This window comes from Amborella trichopoda, chromosome 13, assembly GCF_054954075.1.
Source record: "Amborella trichopoda isolate Santa Cruz 75 chromosome 13, AtrichopodaSantaCruz75HAP2 v2.0, whole genome shotgun sequence".
NCBI classification, from domain to species: domain Eukaryota; kingdom Viridiplantae; phylum Streptophyta; class Magnoliopsida; order Amborellales; family Amborellaceae; genus Amborella; species Amborella trichopoda.
The window spans coordinates 42902763-42920590 of record NC_142348.1 but is presented as its reverse complement, the minus strand read 5'-3'; the positions used below and the strand labels follow the sequence as shown (position 1 = coordinate 42920590).

At 33.2% G+C, this 17828-nt stretch overlaps 1 protein-coding gene across 2 annotated transcripts in view; it reads right to left on the bottom strand.

Moving 5' to 3' along the window:
- The window catches only part of LOC18442505 (transcription factor IIIB), a 39157-nt gene extending 32670 nt beyond the window's left edge, over window positions 1–6487 (bottom strand). Inside the window, exon 1 of one of the 2 annotated variants that reach the window (XM_088855151.1) lies at window positions 6213–6487. The gene's annotated coding sequence lies outside the window, so the exon portion shown is untranslated. The remainder of the gene's footprint in view (window positions 1–6212) is intronic. The other variant, XM_088855153.1, reaches the window with a different exon arrangement.
- Window positions 6488–17828: the final 11341 nt, after the last annotated feature.

The following is a 17828-nucleotide window of genomic DNA, read 5'->3' as shown; positions in this document are numbered from 1 at the left end:
TTCCGTACAAACATGCATAAAACATCTCACGAGTGACATGTTTTTCCCTTTGAATCTTAGACTTAGGATCTCCTTGTCCTTAGGTAGGGTCCCCATCACTCTGTGGCATAATACAAATAAGCTTCAATCCCATCCCTCTAGTTGTATTGCAGACTTGGTCCCTTGCAAGGCCTTTAGTAAGTAGATCCGCCAAGTTCTGGTTTGAGGGAACATGGAGTACTAATATAACTCCATCTTCCAACAGTAACTATGCCTCAAACTAATATATATGAATTTTCCAGGATAAATTTTACTTTTCCCTCGGTATACTGCAGCTTAACAGTCACTTCAAATTGAAACTGCAGGCATAAGCCTAGAGAGAAGTGGTACATCTACCAACAAGAACAAGTTCCTTAGCCACTCAGCCTCTTTACTAGCAACTTCCCAGGCTATTAACTCCAATTCCATTATAGATTTGGAGATACAAGTTTGCTTCTTGAAACCCTAAGCAACAACAACCCCACCAAAGGTGAAGATCCATCTGCCAGTTGACATGGATTCTTCAGAATCTGTAATCTAGTTTGCATCGTTGTACCCTTCCAATACCTTGGGTTCACCCACATAATGTAGGTCATAGTCAATGGTTCTTTTGAGATACCTCAGGACTCTATAGACTGCATTCCAATGCTCTTGACCTGGGTTACTGGTGTATCTACTCAGTTTACCCACAACAAAGGCTATATCAGGTCATGATATTGCATATATTATACATCCAATGGCTCTTGCATAGTCCAATTGGGAAACATGACCTTCATGATTCATTCTGAGTTTAATATGAGCATCATAAGGGGTCGAAATTGGCTTGGAATGAAAGTGACCAAATCTTTTGAGCCTTTCTTTATATAGTGGCTATGGGTTAAAACACACCCAGTCGAATTCTTAACTATTTTAATTCCAAGAATCATATCAGCTTGGTCCATGTCTTGCATATATTTTTTTTGAGGTAAAGGTTAACTATTGTATTAAGAGAAAAACCTTGGGTTAAAGAAAAAGCAGATTTGCTCATATTGGGTGCTCGGAGTACAAACAAAAACCTTGCAGAAAGAGCAAACTGTGTTATAGAAAGAGCATATTTGTCCAAGGGAGAGGGAGATAAAGAGAGACATTCATATATAAAAAACGTTTCTAAGAACACAGCAAAGTAAAATAACAATTGAAACCTACGAACTTGAAGCTTTACATTCTGAAGAAAGAAATTAGTGGGAGAGAGAAAATTGGTGATGCCATCCTTTTGCTCAGGTAGTACCAGGATAGCAGCGCGAAGCGTGATACGGGTTCCGCGATAATCCTGAGCCAATTATTTGGGTGTTGTAGACCTGTAGAGAGTTTTTCATCTTGCTCACTCAAGGTAGAGAATTGAGGGAGGAGATTTGAATTTCGGGAGGGGGGGGGGCAGAGGGAGAGGGAGGAAAGAGCAAAATAAAGAGAGATCATCTAAAATAAAATTACTAAAGGTCTTAAATAGATCCCGAAAAGGGGAGAAGCATGGAGGAAAAGGGGATGAAATAGACTGAAGCAAAAATGTTGAGCTACTAGAGGGTAGCCCTGAGAGGGAAGAGGTTTAGGGGGGTAGAGTTAGAAAGAAATTGGCTTAGGAGAAACATAATCTCTTTTTTCTTTTCTTTTTTCTTTTCTTTTTTGCTTGTTTTTTCCTTTTTTCCTTTATTTTTTCTTTTTTTTCCCTTTTCTTTTCTTTCATATTAAATTCAAAAGATAATAAGTTCTTAGTGTCCTCAATGCATGCAGCATTGCTGCCTAGCATAAGTATGTCGTCTACATACAGGTAAATAATTACAATTTACACCTTCACAAACTCTGGCGTATACACATGCATCAACATCATTAATTTGAATTCCATGTGATAAAATAATGCTATTGAATTTTTCATTCCATTGTTTGGGTGCTTGCTTTAGACTATATAGAGAGTTCACAAGTTTGCAAACTTTGTGCTCTTGTCCCTTAAGGACAAATCCTTTCAGATGTTCAACATAAATTTCTTCATCTAGTTTACCATGGAAAAAAGTTGTTTTGGCATCGATATGCTGAATCACTAGATGGTATATAGAAGGCAAGGCAAAGAGAACTCAAATGGTATCTATTCAAGTGACTAGTGCATAGGTATCAAAGAAACCAATTCCTTCCCTTTGTTTAATTCCTTTTGCGACCAGTCTTGCTTTATATTTCTCAATAGTACCAACCGCCTTTATTTTCTTTTTGAAAATCCATTTACATCCTAAGGGCTTAGCACCAAGAAATAAATCCACCAATATCCAAGTGTCATTCTCCAGTATCGATTTCATCTCATCGTTGACTGCCTCCCTCCAGAAAGGAGAGTCACGTGAAGACATGGCATCTTGGAAATTTTTAGGATCTTCTTCCAAAAGATACATTAGGAAATCAAGACCAAAGTCAGTTGGCTTCCAGATTCTCTGACTTCTCCTAGGTTCTAAATCCTCAGGGTTTTCATGCAAATCAATTTTATGTTTACTATGTCGTGCTTCATATTCATTATCCTTTTCTTCAAGAAATGTGTGTTCAAAAAATTCTGCATCCCTAGACTCTATAATCAAGTTAGATTTCAGGTCAAGAAATCTATATGCTTTGTTGTGTTTAGCATAGCCCATGAAAACACATTTTACAAATCTAGGTCCAAGTTTGGACCTCTTAAGGTCAGGGAGCCTTACCAAGGCTGTACAACCTCAAACCTTGAGGAATCCTAAGTGAGGTTTCCTTCCTTTCCAAAGTTCGTATGGTGTAGCATTAGATTTTCAATATGGTATGCAGTTTAAAATGAATCAAGCAAACATTAAGGTCTCTCCCCAAAGATTAGAAGGGAGGTTTGAACTGATGAGAACGACATTCACCATATCCATAAAAGTACGATTTTTCGTTACAACAAAATCATTATGTTGTGGTGTGTATAGGGCAGTAACCTGGTGAATTACTCCATTTTCTTCACAATAGTTAGTGAAATCGACGGAACAGCATTCACCACCTCTGTCACTTCTAAGAACCTTAATGTTAGAATTCAGTTGGTTTTCAACTTCTGTTTTATAAACCTTGAATTTCTCAAATACTTCATCGTTGTTTCTAATCAAATAATCATAGGTGCATCTCGAGAAATCATCAATGAAAGTGACAAAGTATTTCTTCCCATCACGAGTTCGTATGCCTCTCAGATCACAGACATCCCTATATATCAATTCCAGTAACCTGGAACTTCTTTCCGCTTTAGGAAAGGGTTTTCTTGTGATCTTTGACTGTACACATACATCACACAAAGTATTTTCTAAAGGAGAAGTGTAGCATGAGAATGTCCATCCTAAAGATGGACGCAATGCAACACAAGTAATGTATGGACGGTATACAAAACAAAGCCAAAAATGTATATATTTTTAACTTAAAACATTTATTTTTCTCTTCATATTCATGATCACCTTGGTCTAGATGATGAATCTATAAAGAAAACTAATTGAAAAATCTATGTTTATAATTTTGGAAGGGGGCCGCACGTATAAATATGAGTCAGATGACTCATAGAAACCTCGTCCCTTTCTAAATTCGTGCACTTAGGAATTAGGTTTAAAGTACTCATTTTTTTTAAAGCATGATAATTAATATAACTTAATCTACAATGCCATAAAGAAAAGGAATGAAACATATACGCAGAAGAAGTACATTTTTCATTACGTACATTGAGCTTGAACGTGCCTTCCAAGGCATACCCCATTCTTACAAAGACTTCATTCTTTGACAAGATAAACTTGTTAGACTCAAATACAAGTTTGAAACCCCTCTTTTTCAACAGGTATGCTGACACCAAGTTTCTCCAAACTTTGGGGGCATGATACACATCCAGAACGGTGAGGACTTTACTGAAAGTGAATTTTAATTCACCATCCCTTTACCAATAACCTTAGAGGAGGAAGACTTTCCCATATATAGAATAGTGTCCTCGCCCACCATTTCGTAAGTCCTAAACATGTTCCTGTTATCACAAACATGCCTAGTGGCTCCTGAGTCCACCCACCATTCTATAGTGCCCCTACTGCATTTACTTTGGAGATCATGGCAACAAATCTTTCTTCTGCCACATTGGCCTATGTCAACTGCCTCTTTCAAATTCTACAGAATTTCTGTATGTGGCCAGTTTTGCCGCAAAACAAGCATACCATGGGTTTCTTGCTCTTATCTTGAGTTATCTTTGTGATTACATCTTTCTTTCTTCTTTCTTCTTTCTTCTTTCTCTTCTTCAATCTCGATTCCCTTTCCAATCCTCGACTTTTTCTTTCTCGAGCCTTCAACTACAAGGGCTCTGACGACCATTTGAGACTTATATTATTTCTTATCTCTGAGTATGGTCTCCTCTGTGATCCTCAGATGGGTCATCAACTGTTCAATGCTGAAGTCTTCTGACTGACTTGTGCATCAGTGTATTCCTATAGTCTTCCTAGGAGGGCGGCAATTTATTGATTATTAACCCGACATGGAATAATTCATCAAATTTAATGCCATTTGGATGCTAGTTCATTGGCTATAATTTGAAAACCATGAATTTGAGCCAATACCGATTTTTTTTCTGTAATTTTAAAATTTAAGTATCTACTAATGAGATACTTCTTTCTACCAACATCTTCTTCTTCATATTTGGCTTCTAAAGTCTCCCACAGCGAACTTGCAGTTGGCAGTCTTGAGTAAAGATAAAACAAATGATCGCTTAAAGCATTCAAGATATGCACTTTACATATGTAGTTATTTTTGTCCCATTCTTGAATTTCTTCGTCAATCCGACTTGAAGTAGTCTGATCACTAGTACATTCCGAGGGAGTACTTGCAGCAACAGGACGTGGATTTCTCAATACATACTCCACTTTTAAGGTCCTCATCAAAAAAAGACCTCAGTCATCTTCTAAAATTAATTCTTTCAAAACGACCCAGCATTACGAAAGGTCATTGCTTTTAGCGCCCATAGGAATTAAAACAGGTTTCAGATTAAACAGAGTGACAAAGGATGTCCATGATCTAGAATCACAACAGAAACTCACTTTCTTCAAAGTGTTTAACACCCCCGACTCGGTTTCCTATCGAAATGCAATCAGCACCGGCGAGAACAATCCCAGGATACAGCAAGATCAGGAAGAAATCCCTGAATCTCTGAGTTGCATGATCAAAGACTCGCTCAAAACCAAAGCAAAATCAAACTGATATGTTCTTAACTTTCACCAAAATATTTCAACATACTATCTCAAAAATATTCAGGCTTTTCTGAGCTCAAAAGACTTCTGTGAATTAAAAAGAAGGTTGTCCCTTAAGAGTACAAGGCAATGTAACAAGCTCTACGATGAGTGAACAGACTTCATGAAAACATGGCATACCCATCACTATAGAATTTTAGCATCACCAAAAGTTAAAATTAAAAATACACTTACAGAGAGAGGAGGTACGATCTCTTACTTCTTCATATCATTCTCCTCTCTCTAGAGCCAAATTGAACTTACATAAAGAGAGAGTGTGTGATGGGTCATGGTTATAATGTACCACATCATCATACGAAATATGCCTCTCATGTGATGTCAGCACATCACAACCATGTGTCAATTAACAAGTGAATTTAGAAAGAAGAGAGAAAAGATGGCGCCACTTGTGGCCCAAGCACCAAAAAAACAAACTCCAAAGGGTTAACCAACTAAAAAGTGAAAAAATTAGAAAAACGAATGCGGTCCCTAAGTACCAGCCTTAGCAAAGTGGTCCCAGAAAAATAAAAAGAGGTAGAAAAGGAATGTTTATTTTGAAACTAAAATATAGATAGACATAATAGGGCAAATATTCAAAATAAAAACTACAAAACATTCTGCAATTAAACAACAAAAAAACACACCAAAAGAAGATCAACAATATCCACAAATGGAGTGAAGCATTCTTAATCCAACTAAAAATAAGCAATGGAGAATTCAATAACAAATAAGCAAACAAAACCAGCATCAAGCAGGGACCATCAAAAAAATCACCATGAAATCTGTGTGGTTGATAAAAAAAATAGAGTAAAATCAATAACAATAATAAAATCCGAAATCATTTTCAAAGAATGGGTATATTTGGTGGGGTTATTCTACTGATTTCATGCTTCATTATACTGAGAGAAAGGAGAGAGAGAGAGAGAGAGAGAGAGTTACCTTGGCGTAGAGAAAAGGCAGCGGCGGGGATTTATCCGTGCTGTGGGCGAGACAGCGAAGAGAGAGATGGCTGCTCTGGGCAGAGAAAGGGCAGCGGCGAGGATTTATCCGTGCTCTGGGCGAGACAGCGAAGAGAGAGATGGCTGCTCTGAGAGAGAGCAGATGGAAGCTAGAGCAGCTGGCGATGGCGTCTGCAGCGAAAAGTGCGCGTGTGAGAGTGAGGGAGATGGGAAAATGAATGGGGAAGTGGTTTCCATAACATCAATTTTCATAACTAATTATAAAAGAAAAAGTTTATATAAAGCCGAGGCTCTAAACAATCAAATTAGAGCCTACATCGAAAGTTCACTAGAATTGGTTGTTTTGATGCCCAAATGTCCCCAAATTGATCATCTCGATATCAATATGCATTGACATTAGAAAAAAAACAAGGTTGAATTTCAAGTTTTGAAAATGATGCATTTTTTAATTTCAAGTTTGAAAATGATGCATCTTAGAATGCAATCTTGAACTGTCAAATTTTTAGATTCTCAAGTTTTCTTAGATGCGCTTGATCTACACTAATTATAAAGAAAAAGGTTTATGTAGAGCTGAGGCTCTAAACAATCAAATTAAAGCCCACATCAAAATTTTCATTTTGCCCAAATATCTTCAAATTGATCATCTCGATATCAAGGTGTATGGACATGAGAAAAAAATAGATATCAAAATTTGGAAATATTGCACTTGTAATGTATTTTTGAGCCATCAATTTTCAAGTTTACATAGATCTGCTCAATCTACACTATTTTTGAAACTTTAAATTTTATAATTACATACTAAAATATATTTTAAGGCTATCACAAAGATTTCCAATATTGAAACCACATTTCTCGACACTATTTGAAGGTACGCGTTACTTTGATTGTTTAGAGCCTCAATTCTATACAAACGACCCCCAATTATAAACAAGGAAAAGTTTATATAGAGCCGAGGCTCTAAACAATCAAATAAGAACCTACCTCAAAACTTTCACTAGAAGAGGTTGTTTTGATGCCCAAATATCATCAAATCGATCATCTCGACATCGAGATGCATGCACATGAGAAAAAAATGGATTTCAAGTTTTGGAAATAGTTTATTTTGTAATGCATTTTTTTACCATCAATTTTCAAGATTTTCAAGTTTTTATAAATCTATTTATCTATACTATTTTTTAAGTTTTAAACTTTGTAAATAAAAATGATAATACATTTTAAAGCTATCTCAAAACTTTCAAAGATTGAAACCACATTTCTCAACACTAATTGAAGGTAGGCTCTAATTTGATTGTTTAAAGCCTAGGCTCTATACAAACCGCACCCTTATAAAGTAAAGGACATCTTCAAATAATATCGAGAAATGTGGTTTCAATATTGAAAAAATTATAAAATTTAAAGCTTATAAAATAATGTAGATCGAATAGATTCATGAAAACTTGGAAATCTTGAAAATTGGTATTACAAAATGAACTATTTTTCAAACTTGAAATCCAATTTTTTCTCATGTCCATACATCTTGAGGTCGAGATGATCAATTTGAAGACATTCGGGTATCAAAACAACCTCTTCAAGTGAAATTTTTGATGTAGGCTCGAATTTGATTGTTTAGAGCCTCAGCCTAGGCTATATACAAACCGCACCCTTATAAAATTTTGTAGTCTAAAAAATGGTATAGATGTTATGAAATCATGAACATTTGAAAATAGAAAAATATATTAGGGCTTGAAATTCTAGTCTTTTTCATAGGTCAAGATCGAGATGATCGATGTCAATGTTTTTTTACGACAAAATTATAATTTTACATGAGTTTTGAGGTGAAGCTTCATTTACTTTAATAGGGCTGCAGCCGCATCAAAATATTTCCCTCTTTCTAGTGCCCCACGCATCATTACAAGCTCCATTTAATGTTGTATTCTGGGTCATGGGAAAAGTGTGAGGAAATTGATTCTTATGAGGATGGGCTTGGATACATGTTTCCTATTTGGGAAAATAATATATATGTATATTATTTTTTTTATTCGGTGTTATTACAAAATTATTTCGAAATTTTTGTTATTACATATATATCCATTTTTTAAAATTCATCATATTTTTTTATAAAAAAGACGGAACTACGCTTTTCAACTTCAAAAACCTAAATTTAGATAAATTTAATTTTTCAAAAATCAAAATCAAATTTAATCTTCAAAACCACTTTTTCCTCTGCTTCTCTCTCAAATCTCCGGGTTAAAAGAACAAGAAAAGCACACTTCTATTTTTCTCTCTATTCTTTTTATAGCCATTGATATTCACCAATATTTTTGAATAAATTTGATATTTGATCAATTACCTCCGGAAAAAAGCCATCTCGTACAAAAAAATCCAAAAATCCAAAACTCCTGATTTAGGTTTTGTCGATCTTATGTGGAGAGAGATCACAGGTGAAGGATTTACGATGTGGGTGGAGATGAATCGAAGAGTTAGGCGAAAATGTGTACATGCTAGAGATTGCATGTCAAAGATTGCATAAAACATGTTAATGTTGGGGTGTGTGAAGAGGGCCCTTCAGAAGAAGCACGATTTATCGATTGAACTAGCTTACCTGATTAGGGGTAGCAATGGGTCAGGTCCGGCTGGACCCCGGACCCGGACCTGGACCCGGACCCAAATCGAATGTATTCGGATCCAAGTTTTGGATGTGGACTCGACCTTTGGGATCCAAAAGTTGGATCCATACCGGTACCCGTCGGCTCCCAGGTCTATTTGTCGGATCCCGGGTCTGGTCCACCCTCACTATGACCTCAAAAGCTTTTTTTTTTTTGCCTTTCTTTACTAGCATATACCCAAATTATTGGCAACAAGGACACAACCCGCCATTAGATTTCAAGCTGTCTTATTTGTCGTTTAATAGCTAAAGGTGATTATGAATTCTTTTAATATATGATCCTTAATATACCTAAACGAATAGGGCTTGAAATATTTTATCTTCAACAGTTTACGGGTACGGGTCGAGTTAAAGAGAACCCGAACCCGAATAGTGTTCAGGTCCAGGTTTTGGAATCGGACCCAACCCACCAGGTCCAACATTTGGACCCATACCCAGACCTGTTCAGGTATACCCGGTGGGTCCTGGGTCGGGTCCAAGTCCGGGTCCATTGCCACCCCTATACCCGATGATACAATAGTTGAGGTATTGTCTTGCTTGAATTACAAAAATGGGGCAAGCTTGGTAGCAACTTGCAGAAGCTTTAGGCTTTTGGGTCATTCTCCTTGTTTATGGGCCTGCGAGCTCACAAGCTCGATTTAGTAACTGCTTCCTCTCTAACTGATGTTCAAAGCTTCAAAAGCTTGTGTCGATTCAGTGAATGGCATTATCAATCTCCAAGCAAGAGAAATTAGAGAGAAAAGTAGTGACTCTTCTGACCTTTAACTGATGCTACTCTCTGTAATGCCTGCAAGGCACAATTCCTTAGAAAGCGTATAAATTGGGCCTAGTTTTGCCCAAAGCTCAAGAATTTGGGTTTGAAGAGGAAAAAGGGGTTTTTGAAGACAAACCCAATTTCGGTTATTGGAAACCCGAAATTCTTTAATTTTTTGTTTTTGAAAAATTGAATTTCTCTCGTTTTCAGTTTTTGAAAAACTGAATAGCTTATTTTTCAAGTTTTGCAAACTCGAATGTTTTAAGATTTTCAGTTTTTTAAAAATTGAGAAGGGTAGTTTCATTTTTTTTGAAAAAATGTCATGAAACTCAAAAAAATAGGTATAGATGTAATAACAGAAACTTCGAAATAATTTCATAATAACACTAAATAAAATAAATATATACATTATTTTCCCTTTTTATTTTAAGCTTTAAAATAGAAAAAATTATTTCTTCTGAAAATTAATTTCCACCCTAAATTTTGCATCCAACCTGCGGACATGAACCATCTCCCTCAAAAATTATTTCTTGAAATATTTTTCCTTGGATCCAAAAATCCCCTAGCTATTTAGAAATGGAATGTTGTGAAATTGATCCCAACTTTTTGGGTTATGAAGATAATGAAATATTTTGAAAAGTAAAATTTACTTAGTATAAATTTAATTTTATTATAAAAATCAAATTTATTTTAGATAAGCTCCTTTTAGGAAATTATAAATAGGTAAAAGGTTTTTTCAAAATGATAAAAGATTTTTTTACTTTTCAAATAGATAATGATAATTAGAAGGAAAGTTTTTTTTTTAAGTTTTTTTTAAAAAAATAGGTAAAATGGCCATTTATATCAGCTCCATAAGAAAATGTGACTTGTTAAAGATGTTTTGAATGACTTGGATTGTTAACATGTTTTTAAAAAGCAAATGATATATGAAATTTATTAAAAAAATCATGTCTTAATAAAAAATTTCCTAACTATGTTCAACTCCAAGTTATGGACCTATGTAAAATTAATTTTATTTGCAGGCTAATGATATGGGAAAGGTTTCTATACTTCCCCTACAGCATAGAAGATCTATGCTCCCCTACCATCCAGCCATCCAATTTTGATCCAAAGAGCCACTCACCGTTTTGATCTTAGATCCGACGTCTCAAAGTATTTTATTTTTAGTTTTTTTAATACAAATCATATGAATATGAAATTTGGTATGTATCATCTTCTCATTGAATCACAACTATAAAAAATATTAAAAATAATTTTTGATCAAATATAATGACCAAAATACCCCATGAAATTGTTAGGGGTATTTTGGCCATTTTATTTTATTGAAAAATTTTTTTTTTTTATTTTTCACTAGTGCAAGTTTAATAGACGATTGGATATACAAATTTTGATTTTAAAATAATTTTTTGAAAAAATATTAAAAATAAAATAGTGTAGATACGTGACATTGTGATTGAGGGGCAATCTTAGCTCTCAATTCAGAATAGACGTTGGATAAGGGGAAATATATAAGTTTTACATTGTAGGGGAAGTATAGAAAGTGTGTCCTAATGATATCATGCAATTATATATTGGAAAGAGCACGTATACTACTATTACTCCTTTGGGTGGATTGATTTATTCTTTTCTCTTAATGAAATAAAATCATTTGGCTATTCTAATTATAATTTCAATTTTTAACTCAAATTTATTAGCTAAATTTTTAAAATTTGTATCTTTTTACATTATCCTAAAAAGTAATATATGTATTATTTAAATATAAAATAATTTAACTTTTACATAAAAATTTTATATTTTAAAATTTAATGTACAATTAGGATGTGTTTTATTATCAAATCAAATTTATTATAGATAAAGATGCTCGTATTTAGAAAATAAAATAATTAAAAATAATAAAGACCATATTTTCTTTTCGTTTGAAGATAGGAGCATAGATCATGCATAGTATGCTCCCTCAAGAGAATAGTTTATTTATACTCCCGTGGTAAGAAGATTTACTGGGAAGGATATTTTCAACTATATATTTTGAGAACCAATTAAAAATTGCTACATGATTATTATTAAAAAAAAATTGACATTTAAGTTTTCTAACATTTCATCTCGTCATCTAAAAATTAGATAGTCTTTATTCAATCTCGAGACATGGTTTTTTCAAGTGCATAAAGAATACAATTAGAAAAAAATTTCAATTGGGTTAGTTTATGGGTTGAAAACGTTACATCCCTTAAATTTGAGGACCGAAAATTAATTCTAGTTGGGCCAGTGCCTAAGGGAGTAAATTGACATTCTACTTGCAAGGAATAGAATATCTTTTATAAAGATAGTAGCGTTGTTTAGGAAAAGTGACAAAGATTTGTCTTATAACTAGCAAGTTAATGAGGTCTCGTAGTATTATATTGTATATGTATTCCCTTAAGTTAAATAATTTTTTTTTTGGAAAAGTATACAATGAGACCAATTATCTTTCGTACAAAGTGGTCACTATTAATCTTGACCATTGGATGTAAAATTAGATGATTGTATTTATTCCATTGACCAAGCTCAATTTTCAAAAGAAATTTTGTGACACACCCATGCTATTAGATATCACACATCGGATGGTTTGCAAATAATTGTGACTTCTTGTATTAAAAGTAAATGGTCTCATTGTATATAATCCCTAAAATATTTATAATATTTTGACAAAAAATATTGATATACTCTTTATAATGACTACATGAGTATTTTTTAGGGGTGGCAATAGATTTGGACCTAACCCAGGTCCGACAGGTAGATCCAACCCCGGCTCGAGTATGGGTCCAAAACTTAGACTTGCCAGTTTGGGTTCAGGTCCGATTCTTGGACCGAACACTATTTCGGCTCAGGTTCTACATTATATTTTTGGGTCCCAATTTACAAAATATGCTTAAGGATATTTAAATGTATATATATTTTGATTTTTTGCGTTGGGTTTGATCAGGTCTAGATCCGGGCCCCACATTATATTTTTAGGTTTGCGTCCAAGTCAAGACCTAAATATTTTTTCAAGGACCTAGACCAAGACCCGAACCGGATAAGATCCATTGCCACCCCTAGTATTTTTAATAGAAAAATAATTTTCTACAAAAGTTTCGTGAGCAAGCAAAATCTTCATGATAGCCTTATAATATATTTTTATCTTTAATTATAAAATTTAAAGCTTCAAAAATAATGTAGATCGAACATATCTATGAAAAGTTAAAAATTGATGGTCTAATGCATTATAAGATGCACTATTTTCAAAACTTGAAATCTATTTTTTTATTATGACTATGCATCTTGAGGTCGAGATAATCAATTTGAGGATATTTGGGCATCAAAACAACCTCTCTTAGTGAAATTATTGAGGTATACCCTAATTTGATTGTTTAGAGCCTCGCACTTGTATAAATTTTTTCTATATATAATAGATACTAATGTATGGACGCGGTTAGCATGTGGGCCGAGCCTACACATGCCGAAATGCGGACCCTTTAATAAATCTATCTTTGAGATGGATTTTTGGACTTAATTTTTTTAAGGATATGTAATCTCTAGCATGGAGATCGTGAATATAAATAAATAATTTTTCAAAATTTTAAAAAAATATTTGGACTGTTAGTTTCAATTGTTTTTAGAAAGACTATATATTTGCACCCATCTTTAAGATGGATGCTTTATACTTTTGGGCTAAATATATAGAAATGCAGTCCAGCCGGCATGAAACAATTTTCTTTTTTTATATATATATATATAACCAATGCCCTGATTCTCTCTCTTACTTTTCATCATTTAGCATTGTTTTTATTTTTTTGTCTTTTACATTTGGTCTTATGTGTGTGTTATTATTTGGGGTTCTTATCATTACTTTTTTGTAACTTTCGTTTTCTGACGTCCAAATTTGTATACTATCACTATAGCTGTGCAGGTATTCATTCTATTATTGTTATATATATATATATATTTTAACTTTAAGTGCTGATATTCATTCAAGTTTATTGAACTTTGATAATTTGCATATAAAATATTGTTTCATGGACGCTGGACTGCATATCTACATATACAATCCAGAAAGTGTAAAGCATCCATCTTAAAGATGTATGTAACTAGGTATTTTATTTAAAAACAATAGAAACTAACGGTCCAAATGTTTTCTTACTAAAATTATAATTTATAGTTTTAAAAAATTATTTTACGTTTTATAGTCATGATCTCCATATTAGAGATTACATGTCCTTAAAAAACAAGTCGTAAAATCCATCTCAAAAATATATTTATTAAGGGGCCCGCATTTCTACATATGCAGGCTTGACCGCATTGAAAGTGGGTCCTTTGCATATTACGTATAGCTTTTAAATTTTCAGTTTCACTATTGAGCTCTATGATGAAGTCTCGGACTCCATTCTCACTAAATGGTAGGGGCACAAATCCTCACTGATTCTCCCTTCTTCTGTTTTTCCCCACTAAATTATCAATTTTTTAAAGTTTTTCCTCCTACTATTAAAGATAGTATCTCTTTGTGTGACCATGTATGTTATTGTTTGTCTTTTCTTTCCTATAATGTTTTGTTTTTTTCATATCCAAATTTTTTATTTTAACACTATAGTTGTATAGCTGTTGCTTCTAGATTTTTTGAAGCTCTGACAATTTGTTTGTTGCTTATGAGTTCTAAATTTTTTAGTCTATTTGTTTAGTAAGTTTTCTTGCCTTTTATTTAAGATTGAGCCAGGGTCTCTATAACAAGAAATTAAAAGCTTTGTAAAACTTGCATTATATTGTTTTATGGTGGTTGGATTTATGGTCTTTTTGCTTTTGATTTTGATTAAGTAGGCGGTCATTTTTTCTTTTATCCTGGGAATTCGTGTGTTAAAGATTTTATTTTCAGGACTACATTTGAAAGAAATTAGTTTAAAAAATTGATTCGAGACCTAATGCATTGCATTTAATCATTGAGGCATTGAGCTCTATCTATATTCATTGATCGATTTTTGTATTTAAAATTTAAACCAATAAACTATTTTCCTTTTAATGTTATATGCATTTAAACACACTTACAAATAAGCATTCAGATACAGATTAAGGGCTTTTGTAATCATATTTCAAGGGCCAATGCAAGTATAATCAAGTGAAATTTTCCTGTGTTGATAGTTCCATCTGTATTTTCATATTTTGAAACCCGACAATTCCCAATCTGATCGCCGGTCTAGATGGGGAATCATAAGAAAATGAATCAGTTCTAGTGGAATGTGATCCAACCTAATTTCTCCTAAACGCATTATTTTATATATTTTGTTCTTTTGTTGTTTAAGCTAATTTAGTATTTTCTTATATTTACCCCAAATCCCCACCCACACCCCTATTTTATTTTTATTTTATTTATTCTAATATTTTTTTGAATCGTTGATTTTGACTGATTCAAATCCCCAATCTAACGATCCAATATGAATCTATAAAGTAAACAATCAAGGCCTAGGGTCTTAGCGGTAGTATTGCCGAGCCCCATGGTAACATCCCTGACTTCATTCTCACCAAAGGATAAGGCCCAAATACTCAGGTCTAGGCTTCCATGCTCATTAACACATTAAAAAACCACTAATGATTTTATAAACGGGTTGAGACTCAAGGTCTAGGCTTCCATGCTCAATTAACACATTAAAAAACCACTAACAATTTCATCTAACACATTAAAAAATCACTAACAATTTCATCTAACACATTAAAAAACGACTAACAATTTCATCTAACACATTAAAAAACCACTAACAATTTCATAAACGAGTAGGGACTCAACTAACGTCTAGTAATAATTTCATCTAATACATTAAAAAACCACTAACAATTTCATAAACGGGTAGGGACTCAACTAAGGTCTAGGCTTCCATGCTCATCTAACACATTAAAAAACCAACCACTAACAATTTCATAAACGGGTAGGGACTCAACTAAGGTCTAGTAACAATTTCATCTAACACATTAAAAAACCACTAACAATTTCATAAACGGGTAGGGACTTAACTAAGGTCTAGGCTTTCATGTTCATCTAACACATTAAAAAACCACTAACAATTGCAAAAAACGGGGGTAGGGACTAAAAAAAGAAAGCCCTTAGGGCCCTAGATTCTAGGTTTTGAAACAATGAAAACTCCTACCGATTTCCCTATTGAATTATCAAAAAAATAAAAGAAAGCCCTATTGAATTACCAAAAAAAAAGGAAAGCCCTAGGGCCCTAGGTTTTGAAACAATGAAAACCTCTAATGATTTCAAAAACGGGTTGGGACTCATCACATCCCCACTGAATTACCAAAAAAAAGCCCTAGGTTTTGAAACAATAAAAACCACTAACAATTTAAAAAACGGGTAGAGACTCGTCACATCCCCATTAAATTACCAAAAAAGGAAAAAAAACCCTAGGTTTTGAAACAATGAAAGCCACTTACTATTTCAAAAATGAGTTAGGACTTATCACATCCCCACTGGCGTACGAAAAAAATAAAAGAAAAATAAAAGCCCTTGAAACAATCAAGGCATGGAGATGAAAGACCAACTTGAGAATCCCATATTGGGGCTTCATCTCACTACCAAACAATTTGGAGTGCTTTATTTTCCATGCACCACATGGTCCCACTCCGTGAGATTTGCTCAACAACGACCCTTAGCAATGACAATCTAGACCTCAATTTTGCACTACCTCTCTCTTAGGGCTTTGGCACTCAATAAAACTGGAAAACTAATTTAATCATGATTTGAAAATTTAGATCATCTTGATGACCAATCCAGAAAAGAGAACGGTATACGTTACATATGAAATTATCTAATGGGGCAAGTGTAATTTGTATGGTATGCACATAAAATGCCATAATCATTTTTTTTCTTTAAATTTAAAAATAGGTGGTTGTAAGAGTATCATTGAATAGACACAAAGAAAAATGGGTATGGGTTGTATAAAGTTGCAACCTTAAACAATCCAGTTAAAGCGCACCTCCAATTTTTATCATAACATATAATTTTGATGTAAACAATACTTAAGATTATCGAAAAATCTATTTTCATATCTAATTATAAACTTTTAAACGTAGAAAATGGTTAAATCAACTAGATCTATAAACATATGAAAAATCATTAAAATACACAGTCTATATAATGTGTTGTAAGATGCAATATTTACGGGACTCAAAATCCTTTTTTTTTTTTTTTTCATTTTTATACATCTCGATATCGAGATGATCAATAAGAGGGGTTTTCAACATTAAAACAACATTTTTCAATGGATTTTTGATGTGCATCTTTAATTCTACAATTTAAAGTTGCTACCTTATATATACGTTTTCCATAAAAATTATAGAAAACATATTTCTAAATTCTATAATAATAATTTTTAATAAAATTTTGTGATTTTTTATTGGGCACTAGAACTCGCCTCGGCCATTGTAGGCGACTCATCCGAGTTTCCGAACATGGTTCAGGCTATCTAACTAAACTAAAAAATAATCGAGGTTATCTTTTTTCAATATCCTTGATACATTTGTTACCATAAGTTTTGAAAAAGCATCAAAATAAGATTATCTACCTTTGGTATAATGAGACTATAAACATATTTACTCATAAAATATTAAATTTGTTAGTGATTAATCTTAAAGTTAAAATAAAATTTTTGAACTTTGCAATACAACCCAAACTATTAAATTTCATGTCAAGGTGAATGTGACTTTCATGTATGGTGAGTTTAATAATATTAAAACCTATAAATAAGGCAAATTTTTATAAATATCCAATATATGATGCAAATGTTTTTAAAAAATATCTCTAAAATTTTATATTTTACATTCATGTTCCATTTTTGGAAACATGTGTTGTCATTTAGTTTTATTTTATTATGTAACATCGGATCGAACTTAAATTTGGGGATGTTCATATTTCTCACCATCATCCACCCAAAAAAAATACAAAAATGTAAATTATAATAAATAATGGGTGTTTTGTATAAGGCCGTTGCCCTAAACAATCACAGTGAGGCACATGTTCAAATAGCATCAAAAGATGTTGTTTCAGTACTAAAAATATTTGTGATGGCCTGAAAATTTATTTTTATCTCTGATTATGAAATTTAAATCTTAAAAAATAGCATAGATTAAGTAGATCTATGAACACTTGAAAATCTTGAAAATTGACGATCTGATAATACATTACAAGATTCACTATT